Genomic DNA, 15,325 nt, shown 5'->3' on the forward strand with positions numbered 1-15,325 from the left:
GATGGTTGTTCTTCTGGAAGGTTCTCCTCTCTCCACAGAGAAACGCTGGAGCTCTTTCGAAAAGTGACCATCAGGTCCTTGGTTACCTCCCTGGTTAAGGCCCTTCTCCCTCGATCGCTCATTTCCCGCTCTAGGAAGATGGCTGGTGGTTCCAAACTTCTTCCATTTACAGATGATGGAGGCCACTGTGCTCGTTGGGGCCTTCGATGCTGCAGAAATTTTTCTGTACCCTCCCCCAGATCTGTGACTTGATACAATCCTGTCTCAGAGGTCTACGGGCAATTCCTTGGACTTCATGGCTCGGTTTGTGCTGTAACATGCACTGTTAACTGTGGGACCTTATATAGACAGGTTTATGCTTTTCCTAATCATGTCCAATCAACTGAATTTCCCACAGGTTGACTCCAATCAAGTTGTGGAAACATCTCAAGGATGATCAGTGGGAACAGGATGCACCAGAGCTCAATTTTAAGTGTCATGGCAAAGGCTGTGAATACTTATGTACATGTTGTTTTTTTTATTTTTTATTTTTAATAAATTGCAAAGATTTCAAAACAAACTTCTTTCACGTTGTCATTATGGGGTATTGTTTGTAGAATGTTGAGGAAAAAAATTAAATTAATTTAATCCATTTTGGAATAGGGCTGTAACATAACAAAATGTGGCAAAAATTAAGCGCTGTGAATACTTTCTGGATGAACTGTACAAGCTCTCTTCCCAAACATGGAGCAAAAGTCATTTGGTCCCTGCTGAACTGGCCAAATTTCGATCCACGTATGGCTGGCTCTAAAGTAACAATAGGAGAGCTTTCATTTGAGAGTTTTCATCAAGATGTGATACAATGACCTGCCAGCAGAATTGCAACCCATGTAGTTGTAGTGTACAGACTGGATTGGTCTGGTGATTCGATCCCAGGTTCTGATCCCTTAAGTGTACAAGCAACCAGGCACAAGGTATCTTTGTTTGGGGGTATCAAATCTCATTAATCCTCAGACACTAACCAGGCAGGAGTTGTTCTTTCTTTGTGCTTTTTTATTTGGTAGAACTGAGATGGGGATTGAAAAGAGATTTGGGATGCCTGGAACGTGAGAATTTGCTGAGGACACTATCCTGAAACAAAGAAACAATACAAGGCAGAGTTTTTCTCCACATAAAGGTAGCAACAGTTTCAGCACAGGGGGGGCTTCCTCTAAAGCGCAGCCCTGGCAACTAGGTCTGTAACAGTCCTTTTAGCCAGAAGTGGTGCACAAGGGACAGTCACTCTCTGAGGATGCTCTGGAGCCTACTCACTTTAATCCGTGTCACAAGGCACCCCAGAAAGTTCCTGTCTGGATGTTGCTTTGACGTTTCTGTGACTTGAAAGGATGACACTTCTGCTCCTTGGTGAGCTAGACACATCTGGGGTTTCTTTAGGTCTCTCCTAAGCCTAGGAAAGTTCGCCAGCAGGAGATTGCCCAGCCTGGAAATGGTGTCAAAGGACCCTGCTACTCTCTGCTCTCATCCTTATATACCACTCTCAGCCCTCTAGTGGCCACTTTCTCAATCAGGGATTGTCGGAGTCTGTATACAAAGCCAACTCAGGGGGAGACAGGCCAGCTTGCAGCTGCAGAACTCAGAGTAGGCAAAATACAATTATATCTCCACTTCTAACAGCAGAGGCAAAAAAACTACATTTGCCTCACTTCTAGCACTTAAGCTAGGAGGGTGTTGCATAGTCTACTGGATGCCCTCTACCTTTGTTTTTCTCCCTGTAGCCCCCCCCCTTTTCTACCTGACAAAAGCCTACTGGGTGGAGTGGTTTCACATACCTGGGTAGTGAGCCTGTGATGAAGAGGAAGGCCTCCGGCTCGGGGGCTACTGGCAGAGAAGCAACAGGAGCACAGTGAGGTATGAGTGCCCGTGATCAGTCCAGTAGTCTGTGTGGCAGGAGCAGCAGTCAGCAGGTGTATGTGGCAGCAGAACAGGTTAGCTAGCATGGAGATTGGCTGGCGGCAGGCTGTGGGTATGCAGCAGGAAGCAGGAACCAGATGTGAGCTTGTGGGACTGAAGAGCTGTGGCAGGCAGGATGAGCAGGATCAGACAACCCGGGTCAGTAACGGTCAGGCAGACAGGTATAGACGGCAGATAGCAGGATAGTTGGGTCACAAGCAGGGGCGGACTAACAACTCATGGGGCCCCTGGGCAATAGGGGAGCCCCTGTGTCCTTGCCCAAACTCAAAAAAGCCTATGAAAAAGGTACCAGGGGCATCTCATGGGGCCCCCTACTGACCCCGGGCCCTCAAGCAGTGCCTGAGTTTCCAAATCGTCAGTCTGCCCCTGGTCACAAGCCAAGTCAGCAACGGGAGGTCAGTCAGGCAAGAACAGGAGGCAGAAGCAGAACGGAGGTCAGGATCAAGTCGGGTCAGGATCAGAGGTCAAACACAGGAATCAAGAACGAGCACATAGAAGATGTAGACCAAACAGCAATGTGTCAATACTGCTGCTTGTTTAAATAGCCCATTTGGTGCCAGCATTGGTGACAGGCACGTGAGTGTGCATGAATACATGCATGCGCCTATGCCCATGTCTGTGCACATCTGCTCGGCCAGTTACCAGTCTGTGCCTGCGCATATGTATGTGCCGGGAACCTTCATTTGCGCTATGGGCAAGCCTACCCTGACATTTGGTGTATAACAAAGATAAAGGGGGTATTAGCTCTGACCCTCCTGCAGAGATGTCCACCTGGAGATCATAGTGTGATGCATGCTTGTCTATAAGGGCACAGCTTAAAAGTGAATCTGGTAATAGATGATTCTTTTTTTATATCCATGCAGCGGGCTGGACGAAACAAAAAAACAAAAACTGATTCCTCCAACCACACAGTTGAGGTGGATGAAGGCTCCCACCCTCCGCCTCCTTCCTTCCACACCAGGACATTGTATTCTGATAGCAGGACTCTCCTTCGATAAAAGGTTTCCAACATTCCCTTTCAACAGTAGTCAGTCAATTTAACCATCAACTTCTGTTGAACAGGACAGCCACACGTATCAAATTTGGACCAGTTCAGAAAGAATTTTAATCCATCTATGGTCAGCTTTAGATAGAAGACTTACAATGCACACAACATAAAAGAAGATAGGTTGCTGTCGCTTGAGCTTGGCACCCATCACTCACAGCTTATTGAGAGCTGCACTGATGTCATAATGTTTGTGTTGCTCTCTGTATCATCCATGACTGTCCACAACTTGAAGACTATTTGGAATGAAGAGAACCTAATGTGTTCTTTAATCTGCCATATGACATCAGAAAAAGGTAAGTAAAAAAGCAAAAAAAGCCACTGGGGGACCTTAAGGACTGAGGGTGGGGGAAGGCTTTAGAGGCACAAAGTCTAGAGTTGGGAGTTAGGCTTAAAATGACACAAACAGAACATTTGCCTGTAAGTGCCATAATATTGAACAGGGGTATCAAAATAAAATTCACGGAGGCCCAGCCATTCACATTTTCATCCAGCAGAGGTCCGAGCCTCATGTTTGAGCTATGACTCGGATCCTTCATGTCACAGCCCCACTCCCTTACATTAGAGTTTCTCCTTTACATCACTGTCACAGTTTCCCCTTTACATCAGTTCTCCCTTTTACATCACAGTACCCCCTCTACATCACAGTACCACCTTTTACAATACAGCCCCTTCTATAGAATACAGTGTTCGTTTTACACCACAGAACTTTGCTTTTAATTCCCCCATTTACATTACAGCCCCATTTATATCAATGCTCTCTGTCCCCACTTCACATCACAGACTCCCTCCTTACATCACAGACCTTCCCCCTTTACATCAGTGTCCTAAACCACCACCTCAAATCACAGCCCCCCTCCCCTTCACATCAGTGTCCTCTGTCACTCCCTCACATCACAGCCTCCCCCCCCTCCTTGCACTTCAGTCCCACTCTCCACCCCCTTTCTTTGTATCCCAGTCTCCTTTACAGCCCCTTTCCTTGCATCCCAGTCCTCTTTATAGTCCTTCATCCTTGCATCCCAGTCCCCTTCACAGACCCCCTTCCTTGCACCCCAGTCTCCTCCACAGCAACACTCCTTGCACTCCAGTCCCCTTTACAGTCCACCTTATTGTATCCCAGTCCCCTTCACAGCCCCCCTCCTTATAATCCAGACCTCTTCATAGCCCCCCTTCATTGCTTCCCAGTCTGCATTGCAGCCTGCCTTCTGTGTATCCCAGTCCCCTACACAGTCCTACGCCTTGCATCCCAGTCCCCTTTACAGCCCCCCCTTTCTTTGCACCCCAGTCTCCTTCACAGCTTGGTATGTTACCTGGCTTCTAAGGCTGGCGATAGAAGGATAACATTTTGAACACAAATTCTCAGAATGCTCTCAGAATGTTCAAGTGTAATTCAAAAGATTTCATTTGCTTTTAACATTTGATTTTGCAATGAATGGACTGAAGAAAAACCACATACACCATTAAAAATTCCTTCAAGAGAAACCTTCCATCCTGCGAATGGTAATTTGACCTACTAATTACAGAAAGTTACTTTCTTAGAACAATCTTTTCCTAAGAATATTCATTCAATATCTTACCCATCTATGGCCAGCTTAACAGGCTCTCTGTATAACTGTTGTTATACACAATGTTAGATTGTTTGCTTCTCCGGGATTTCTTTGAATGGTTCTGTGTACTTACAAATATCTGCATCAACTGCTGTTACTTTATCAATGTGGGAAATAAACTATAAATGACTCCAGCAAAGCCAATCTAGAATATCAAAATGCCAGGATATACAGCATATCAATCTCATCATTTCAGCAGAGAAGGCATCAGGAATTTTTATGGAATTACACAGCTCAGTGCTTCTGGTACAAATAAAATAATAATTCCACCAAAAGCCCTGTTCACACATTCACATTTTAAAAAGCCAGTCAGAATGGACTAAAATACACTTGCCATTAAATTCTGGATAAAGCCTTTTCATAACTTTGTGTTGTGTTGCAGGACAGCATTGAAAATAGTTCAGGCCTTTTTTTTTCTTGTCTATGTTCAGGCATTTTGTGCCCCATAGAAGTGAATGGTAGCACATGAAAAAGCACATATGTTGTGTTTTTCACGCATTTTCTACTCCTGGTAACCTGGGTACCTGCCATGTGCTCACACAAGACCTCAGAGCAAGATGACTGCTACAGACAGAAGGAGAGTTAGATGCTGAAATGTTCATTAGGGAGATTAGCAACTGTTAGTGATCAAGAGTGGATTCAATATCTTCACCTTGTCTTCTCCACCTCCTCTTCTAGCAAAGCTGCTACAATTGCTGTTGATGCTGAAAGTATGGCAGGAAATCTCTGATTGCTCCCATGTGCACTAATATACACCACAAGCTATCCACGAAGCAGCTCTCACAAATTGGTGACTAATGATGTCACAGCAATGGCTAACATGAAAAACTCACAATGCATAGACACATTGAACACACATGCGCAGATGTGTATCATCATGCATTGATAACATATAATCACAAAGGTGTGCACCTAGCCTTATACTTACCAATTTAGTAATATTATATGGTCTTTTTTAGTTTCACAAGTGGCAGTCATCAATGGATGGGCTGCTGTGCCCGCACAATCGCAGCCGCAGGGAAACCACATAGATGCCAACCTAACCTTACATCTGTTCATAGAATGTCTGCATGCTAACCCAAGCTCTATCCATGTTATAATATGGATTACACAGTGACTGGACATCTCTCTGTCAGACGTATGTACAGTATATTGTTCTTATTTTGCATATTTTGAATAATTTTGGATAATTTTTTCATGGATTTTTTTGTGTGTTTTTTGGTCTCAAATAATCTTCAGCATTCCTATCATAATTTTTTTCTCTCTGCTTTTCTATAGTTCATCTAAATTTTAACTCTTCTTCCAGATTGTTCTAAATGTCTGAAGATTTTCCTCAGTATGCCATAGACAGGCAAATCCCTCAGAAAGTTAGGTTGTAGGACATCTAACCACACATGATTAAAACTCTAAACCATCAGAGATGGCCCTGAATTTCCATGATTTGTCCAACATGTGGATGTGGTTCATATGCGGTACAAAAAAAGAATGATTGGTAGCAACTGCAGAGATTTACTAACTTACTGAAGAATATCCCAATGTGACAAGAATCAGTTCCAATATTTCCAAGTGTGCATTTTCTTTCTTGTGTTAGCCATTTGCCCAGCTGTCATGTGCAGTACTTAGATCAGTCACATTGCCTGTCCAATGATGGACAAAGTCTGTTTTTTTTGTTGCTCTGCAGAGAATAAAGGGGTTCCCTGTAGTCTTTGCTACAGTACAGGAATATGAAGCCAGAAAGTATTGGAAGCAGATGTGCATCACACAGAATTTGGAGAAATGGGATTGGGCTTGAAAACCTTTTATAATTGCATGCCAGGCACATCTCATCTTTCTCCACTCACTCCATAGATATGTAGTGCAAAGGGACATTTAAGACCTGTCCCTGGTACTCAGCCACTGTATCACTGGAACAAGGCGGTGTCATCTATAGGGTGACCACTAGATGTCATCTGTCCGGATGGAAGCTGTATCCAGCCACTATATTAATGGATCAGGAGGGTGTCATCTATAGGGTGACCACTAGATGTCATCGGTTCCAGGAGGAGCTGTATCAGGGATCCAGGGATGTCACTTGCAGATGTGTTCTTGCTAGGCACAGCCCCAGGACCTTCTGATGATGTGTACTTACACAATACGCGTTAGGGAAGTGCCAAGCTATGTTTATCCTGTGTACATGTACCTCCGGGTCTGGCCGTTTATTAGCAGCTGAACCTTTGTTAGTAAGTTCCTTTTTGATTGCTTATTGACCTTAATAAACGATATCACACTATTTGAGGCCTTTTTCCACGGGCTCTTTATTTCTGGGGAGCCTGTAATCCAGAAGGTCCTGGTGCTGTGCCTAGCAAGAACACATCTGCAAGTGACATCCCTGGATCCCTGATACAGCTCCTCCTGGAACCGATGACATCTAGTGGTCACCCTATAGATGACACCCTCCTGATCCATTAATATAGTGGCTGGATACAGCTTCCATCCGGACAGATGACATCTAGTGGTCACCCTATAGATGACACCGCCTTGTTCCAGTGATACAGTGGCTGAGTACCAGGGACAGGTCTTAAACGTCCCATGCGCTTTAACATGCGCTATCTGGTTAGTGCATTACTTGGCTATTTTCTGATATCCACTATTTCTGGCTCCTCACATGTTGGAGACTGTATGCATATTCAGCACATCTGATGAACTTACGCAGTCATTTTACTGATCCACAATCATCATTTACTCTGAAGGTTCACGAGGTGCCTTTTGTGCCAGCAGCTACCCTACCTACATCCTACTGTGTGCTCGATTTTATATATATATTTGTATATATAAGTTTATTTTATGTAGTGCAAAGGCCTGCCTGACTAAATTCTTAAGCAAGGACCAGTTGGCAATTGTAATTGCTGTGGTCCCAGTACATATATTTTGACATTTATGGTATTATCTGTAGCTAAAACATAGGTACAATTCTGCTAGTACCTACCCTAGCATAGTTATTGTAGTCTTTGGATATGTGAATGCTAAGTTCTAGTCAGGCCCATACCCCAGAAAGAGTCCAGCAAAATAACTGCCAATACTGTAGAGTGCACTGACCATTCGAGCACTCGGGCACTGTTCGAGGGCCCGGGGTCAGTAGGGGGCCCCATGAGATACCCCTGGTACCTTTCATTGGCTTTTTCATAGGATTTTGTGGGTGAGGGCGAGGACACAGGGGCCCCATGATCCCTTATTGCCCCTTAGTTGTCAGTCTACCCCTGGTAGAGTGGTAAAGAAAAGTTGACCTGTTTTTACGTCTATGGTGACAGTCCTACTTTCAGAGAATGAGCAGGTGATATCATTGCTCTGGTTCATGGCACCTACCCTGAGTGTAAGAATCAGACCTCTATTTAACACAATTAGAGCTTGAGGTGGACAGAGCTTTTTTTGTGGTGGGACCTTATGCAGATGATTCTCTTTCCATACTTGCTGTATGCTGTTTATCATATTGTTCGATGCACTTATGTAATGTAAACACAGCTATATGCTTTTTATTCATTTTTGTATTAAAGCAGTATTACAGTATTAAATTATATTTCATGCATAAATCCTTCCCACATTGAGAGAATTTATGGAGATGCCTTTGGAATAATGGTAAAGATACAGTGAAGGAAATAAGTATTTGATCCCCTTCTGATTTTGAATGTTTGCTCACTCACAAATAAATGATCAGTCTAAAAATCAACTGGTAGTGTATTGTAACACTGAGAGACAGAATAGCAAAAAAAATTCAAAAGAAATGCATCATTCAGCAGGATTTCTGGTTGCCAGGTGTCTTTCATACAGGTAACAAGCTGAGATTAGAAGCAGTCTGTTAAAGGGGGTGCTGCTAATCTCATTTTGTTACCTGTATAAAAGACACCTGTCCACAGGAGCAATCAAACAATCAGATTCCAAACTCTCCACCATGGCAAAGACCAAAGAGCTGTCCAAGGATGTCAGGGACAAGATTGTAGACCTACACAAGGCTGGACTACAAGGCTACCAAACTATCGCCAAGCAGCTTGGTGAGAAGGTGACAGCAGTTGTGCAATCATTTGCAAAGGAAGAAACACAAAACAACTGTCAGTCTCCCTAGGTCTGGTGCACCATGCAAGATCTCACCTCGTGGAGTGTCAATGATCATTTGAACAATGAGGAATCATCCTCTGGAACTCCCAATCCATCAGACTATCACCTACTCTCCTCTCATTTAGGCGCACCCTGAAAACCCATCTCTTCAGGGAAGCCTACCCCACCCCCTGCTAATTGCCGACCTCTTCCACTCTTCCTACCACTCCATTCCCCACAGCTATCTCCTCCTGTACCACTATCCCCTCCCTCCTAGATTGTAAGCTCGAAAGAGCAGGGCCCTCGAACCCCTCGTGTATCACATTGTATTGTTTTCGTACTGTTGCATGTTCTGTCTCCCTTTGTAATGTACAGCGCTGAGCGAACTGTTGGCGCTTTATAAATACTGTATAATAATATTAATAATTTCAGAACTATAAGTGAGAATCTTGTCAATGATCTCCAGGCAGCTGGGGCCACAGTCACCAAGAAAACAATTGGTAACACACTACGCCGACAAGGATTGAAATCCTGCAGTGTCGCAAGGTCCCTCTGCTCAAGAAAGCACATGTCCAGGCCTGTCTGAAGTTTGCCACTGAACATCTGAATGTAGCAGAGGAGGACTGGTTGAAAGTGTTGTGGTCAGATGAGACCAAAATCGAGCTCTTTGGCATCAACTCAACTCGCCGTGTTTGGAGGAGGAGGAATGCGGCCTATGACTCCAAGAACACCATCCCAACTGTCAAACATGGTGGTGGAAACATTCTGCTTTGGGGGTGTTTTTTGCTAAGGGGAAAGGACAACTGCACCGCATCAGAGGGACGATGGACAGGGCAATGTACCATTAAATCTTGGGTGAGAACCTTCTTCCCTCAGCCAGGATATTGAAAATGGGTCGTGGATGGGTGTTCCAGCATGACAATGACACAAAACACACGGCCAAAGCAACAAAGGAGTGGCTCAAGAAGAAGCACATTAAGGTCCTGGAGTGGCCTAGTTAGTCTCCAGATTTTAATCTGATTGAAAATCTGTGGAGGGAGCTGAAAGTTCGAGTTGCCAAACGTTAGCCACCAAACCTTAATGACTTGGAGAGGATCTGCCAAGAGGAGTGGGGCAAAATACCTCCTGAGATGTGGGCAAACCTGATGGCCAACTACAGGAAATGTGTGACTTTTGTGATTGCCAAGGGATTTGCCAACTAAGCCCTGTTTTGTGAAGGGGATCAAATACTTATTTCCCTCATGAAAATGCAAATCAGTGCATAATTTGTTAGACATGCATATCTTTTGATTTTTTTGTTGCTATTCTTTCTCTCAGTGTTACAATACACCTACCATTCAATTTTTAGACTGATCATTTCTTTGTGAGTGGGCAAACATTCAAAATCAGCAGGGGATCAAATACTTATTTCCTTCACTGTATCCTTTATGAAATATTTGGGTATTTGTTTCTTGATATCGTTTTCCTATTAGAAATCTGAAAATAATGGAGAAAATGTGCATCTAACCTTTATACTTTAAGGTCCATCCCATCTGGTGAGTGGGATTTTTTGAGGGTCATTTGAGGATAACACAGTTGGAGCATATCTGATGTGCAGTTAAAAACACGTGGTGTTGTAAATAATTTGCCTGGTTAAAGGTGGTGGATCTTTTTAAAAGCACAATTTATGTATTATAAATGAATCACAGTTACTCAAAGATTGTGGACTTGGTGGTCCATGCTTCTTTTGGTAGCAGACACTTTCTGTGACAATGACAAAGCTGCCCTCTACAGTATGTCACTGCATTTTTGTGGTATAACTGTTTGTACAACATTATTACCCCCCCCCCCCCATTGCCATAGCTGCCATTACATTGAAATCAACTTTAGTAAAACTAAGGTCAGATAATCCTAAAATGAGAAACAGTGGGTCTGCATGCTGGGGAAGTAGGTTTCTTAATATTTACACATTTAAAAAAATGTATCTTATTTATCTTTATTTTATTTTCATCACAAGGCTGTCCCTGCCCTGTTGAAGCATAGGGATATCAATGCAACCTGGGTACTACTTTACAAAAAAAACAAAAAAAAAGAAAATTCTAGGCTTAAACACCAGATTGTCTCTGTACCAAATGTTTTTTTTTTTTATGGTTTCCTTGCAATATAAGACTACTAGCTTAAACACTGGCCTTGCAAAGGTGAAGATGGCTACAAAAGTTCTTTTTGTGTTATCTGCATTTTTTTTTTGCTGTAAGACAGCTTTTCAGTTTGGCCTCAACTGCGTCCTTGGACTATTCTGACAATGTGGATTGTACTGATAGCATAAAGGAAAAAGTGGAAACTGTTGTTTCAAAGGAGTTGGAAGCCTCAATCAAGGAAGACAATTAAAAACTGACAAAGAAAAAGGCCTTCTATCTGGTTTTCTTTGCTGTGAGGATCACAATGAGGCAAAAAAGACCAAAGCTCATACATATTTTCTGATTGGCAAAACAGACATTACCCCTTTGCCTGACAAAGATGAAGAGTTTGATGAGAATGCAGCTGGCTTTGCTTAACTGCTTCAGCTCTGCCCCTAGCAGAAATACTGCTACAGGGCGGCAGCTGTGTGCAAAATCACGTCTATATATGTGGTTGTGTATTTCCGGGTAGGGGTCTCTTGCGTGCCCTACCTACGTTGCCATTCGTGGCTGCGGCTGTCAATCACCGAGTCCTGGCTCGTGATAACTTGCCGGCGCCTGATGATTGCCAAGGATCTCCGACGGGGGGAGAACTGTTAGTTCACAGCCATGCAAAGCAGTGTGCTTACAGTGAAGTACAAACACAGCACACACTGTACAATGGCACACAGTTAACCCTTTGATCACCCCAGATATTAACCCCTTTCTGCCCAGTGCCATTAGTATAGTGTAAGTGCTTTTTATTAGCACTGATCACTGTATTAGTGTCACTGGGGATGTCAGTGACACCAAGTCCATTCCTCTCAGTGTCAGAATGCCCGCTGCAGTCCCGCTGATCACTGCCATTACTAGTAAAAATTAAAAAAAAAAAAAGCCCAGTATATAAACCGCCATTTTAAAAATCTATAGATTTCACATAAACAAATTAATTTACACGTATTGGGATTTGTTTTAGCAAAGACATGTAGCAGAATACATTTTGGCCTAAATTTATGAGGAAATTTGATTTGTTACATTTTTTTACTGGACATGTTTCATAGCAAAAAGTCAAAAATATAATTTTTTTCTCAAAATTGTTGGTCTTTTTTTAAAGCACAAAAAATAAAAAAGCGATCAAATGCCACCAAAAGAAAGTTCTATTCGTGGGAAAAAAAGGACATAAATTTAGTTTGGGTGCAGTGTTGCATGACCGTGCAATTGTCAGTTAAAATAATATAGCGTGGTAACGCAAAAAAATGGCCTTGTCAGGAAGGGGGGTAAATCCTCTGAAGGGCGAGTGGTTAAACAACCCAGTCCTTGTGGCAGAATAATTTTTTGTTGTGGAAAGGAAAGAAGAAAAACATTTAATCTGTTTATGCAGCTTATTGTGTAAGGTTTTTTAGTGTTTCATTAAAATGTGTAACTTACTGTTTTGTGAATGCCTTATAAATAGTTACATAAGTTTGCATCTTGTTATGTTAATCTACACTGGCTATTTTTATGTACTATTAATTATAACATAAATAACTTCTACATTTTAACTGGCCATAAACAGAATCAGGGATAAAGGGCCTAACCGATGTATGCCTAACTTTTGTTTTTTCTATGGGGGTGGGGTGGGGGGCAGTAAATGCGAGTGATCCTGTGGGGACCCCTCTCAGATTGCTACAAGAGTACTGTGTAAGAACACTGTGTGTAAAAGACAACACACCTTTTCAGGCTCCCCAGACACAGAACCCTCGTAGGCCTATCCATATGACACAGAGAATGAAGTCAGCTGCACCACCCTCATCCCAGATGGCACTGAGAACTTCTTCATGGCACTCTCAGCTCTTGCTCCTGTAGTGGGTACTAGCTGCTCTTCCACAGAAGCCTCTCTCTCTGCCACTGTGTACTGGGGGGAGGGTGGGTGGTGCAGGTAGGTAGGCGGTCTTTTTCCTGTTCCTTGGGGGCCCACTCAGGTACCAATGGTCACACCTGGACACAGCTACGAGATCTCGTAAAGTGAATGCATTCAAGTCACCTCAGTTGCGATTGCAAACACTTCAGCTTTATTGGCATAATATCAGGGTTTTTATACTGTAGCCTTTGGGCAGACTCCAGATAACACACGTTCAGACCATCCAATCAAATACATGTACATTATCTTTACCTTAACTCAACAATTTGTATGATGTCTGCATTACACCTAGGTTTCTGCCTTATCTTTTACACCATATCTGGCCTAACGCGCAGACCATGGCTTTAATCTGGCCCAACGCCAAGCTGTTGTTTCAACTTTTCAGAAATGAGAGTAAAGGTTATCTCCTTTTTTGTAAAGTTTGCAAAAACACTTATTTCTACATATAGCTGGCATAGACAGTTTTGTTAGTGTGTACAAAGTTCATACAGTATATATATTTATGTTAAGCAAGCATCTTGTATTAGTGTGTACAAAATGGATTTGGTTATGTTCCATTAATCCTTTCAGATGGTATTTTATATGGATACCACTAACTTATTTCCTTTGTTTGTAAAGTCTTATATTTTATTTAGTTTTTTTTTCTGCCTGCAGCTACAGGGATCGCTTTATATGCTGCAGGTAGAAGGATAGAATATATGCTATTTAGCAGCTTTCAATCAACAATTATATTATCACAAATCACCCTTTTTTATATTAAAAAAAATCCTACGCCACATTTTATTAAAACTCCTGAGAATGGGGGCTGACTGTGACCCAAAATTAAAGGGGCAATGTTGCTTCTTTTTTTTTTCATCAGGCTCCATTTTGGTTATTTATCTGCTCAATACCCTGTTCCAGAAGGTTAAACGTATGTTCCTGATTTTTTTAATAAATTTCTTCACTGTATTTGGTGACACAGGTCTTACGCTAACATTTTCATAAAATAGCTTTATCAAGGAAGACTAAAAGCTCTGCCTGTAGATGATATCTTCACACTGGGAGCAAATGATCAGCAGTACAGCAAAGAACTGAATATTCCCCACATGCTGACAAACACGAATGTCCTGCAGAGTCCAGGAAATGAGTTGTCAGTGTAGATGAGACTTTCTATGTGCTATCACTGAACTTTAAATATCACAGAAACTATGATACAACTAGAGATCAAACTGATGTGGTCTGCCTGACATGAGTAAAAACATTTTTAATGGTTCTCTCCAAACAAGTGTCTTAAGTTATCAGCAGAAACCCAGAAAGCCAATAAACCTTTAATATCATGACTTATTACATTTTGTGTCAGGATCAGATCACAGTTTAGATGCTTGCTTGTGCTATTCAGATGGCATGTTAGCTTAGCAGGTATAGCTCATTGGATCCTCCCATGCTCGCCTCCAGGACTTCTCCCGAGCTTCTCCCATCCTATGGAATTCTCTACCCCAATATGTCCGGCTGTCTCCTAATCTATCCACCTTTAGATGAGCCCTGAAAACCTTTCTCTTTAAAGAATTCTTTACTGCTTCTATCTATTAAACCACCATTTATTTCCTCCAATAGCTCATCCCCCGACAGCTATTACCTTTTGTATCACTCAACCCTTCCCTCCTAGATTGTAAACTCTAACGAGCAGGACCCTCTGTTTCCTGTACCAAATTGTATTATAACTGTAATGTCTCCCTTCGTTTTGTAAAGCGCTGCACAAACTGTTGGTGCTATATACGTCCTGTATAATAATAATAATCAGTACTTCTAAGCGCTACCACCTTGGCACTTTGCCTAGTTTGTATGACAAAGAGCTACTGCCTCAGAGCTCTTGCACTAAAAATTTACATATTGCTAGGTAGGTTATGGGACTGTTTGGTGCTGATGATGCAGGGGCTTGTGTACGCTGCTGGATGGGTTAAGCGTATTAGGTGATGGGAAACACAGCATTTTGCAGTTGTAACTTGTATCAAGGTGAGGGGAAATCATCCAGTTGGGATACCTGCACAGGAGACAGCTGTTTAAGATATGATATCCCCCATACTTCTGCCCACTTACTGACCTGTCACCAAAAAAAAATAAATTTAAGGGAAATTCCTCTAATGAAGTTTTACAAACAGTTTTATGTTATCCCAGTAACATCTGGACCTGGGTAAATACACATTTTCAGCACCACGGAAAGCTCCAGATGATGTGCCGTTCTAATCTAAGCTGGTATTGCAGTTTACTGTGCTGGTTGTGACTTTTGGATAGTCAGTGAGCAAACATTTGCCATAGTACAAACACAAAATTGTGTACATGCTCTATAGATGTAATAATTGTCCCCCTTTCAGGGTCGGTTAACTTTGTCTGTCCTGGTTGCGGGTGAGAGAATCACATCGTTCCCGCACTCACAACCACCCACAGTCAAATTGCGCTGCTATTAGGAGACGTGCAGGGCTGCCATTCATTATGAATGGACCCACCACACATCTCAGCCCGCAGTGCGATTTGAGCTGTGGGAACTGCAGGGAAACCACATGGTCAAAAAGACCATGCAGTTTCCCTGCGGCCGCATTTTAAAAATCCTGCATCCACCTTTTTTTGTGTGGAAACATGGGCA

This window comes from Staurois parvus, unplaced genomic scaffold, assembly GCF_062004578.1.
Source record: "Staurois parvus isolate SC_StPar_1 unplaced genomic scaffold, SC_StPar_1.0 ptg000980l, whole genome shotgun sequence".
NCBI lineage: Eukaryota > Metazoa > Chordata > Amphibia > Anura > Ranidae > Staurois > Staurois parvus.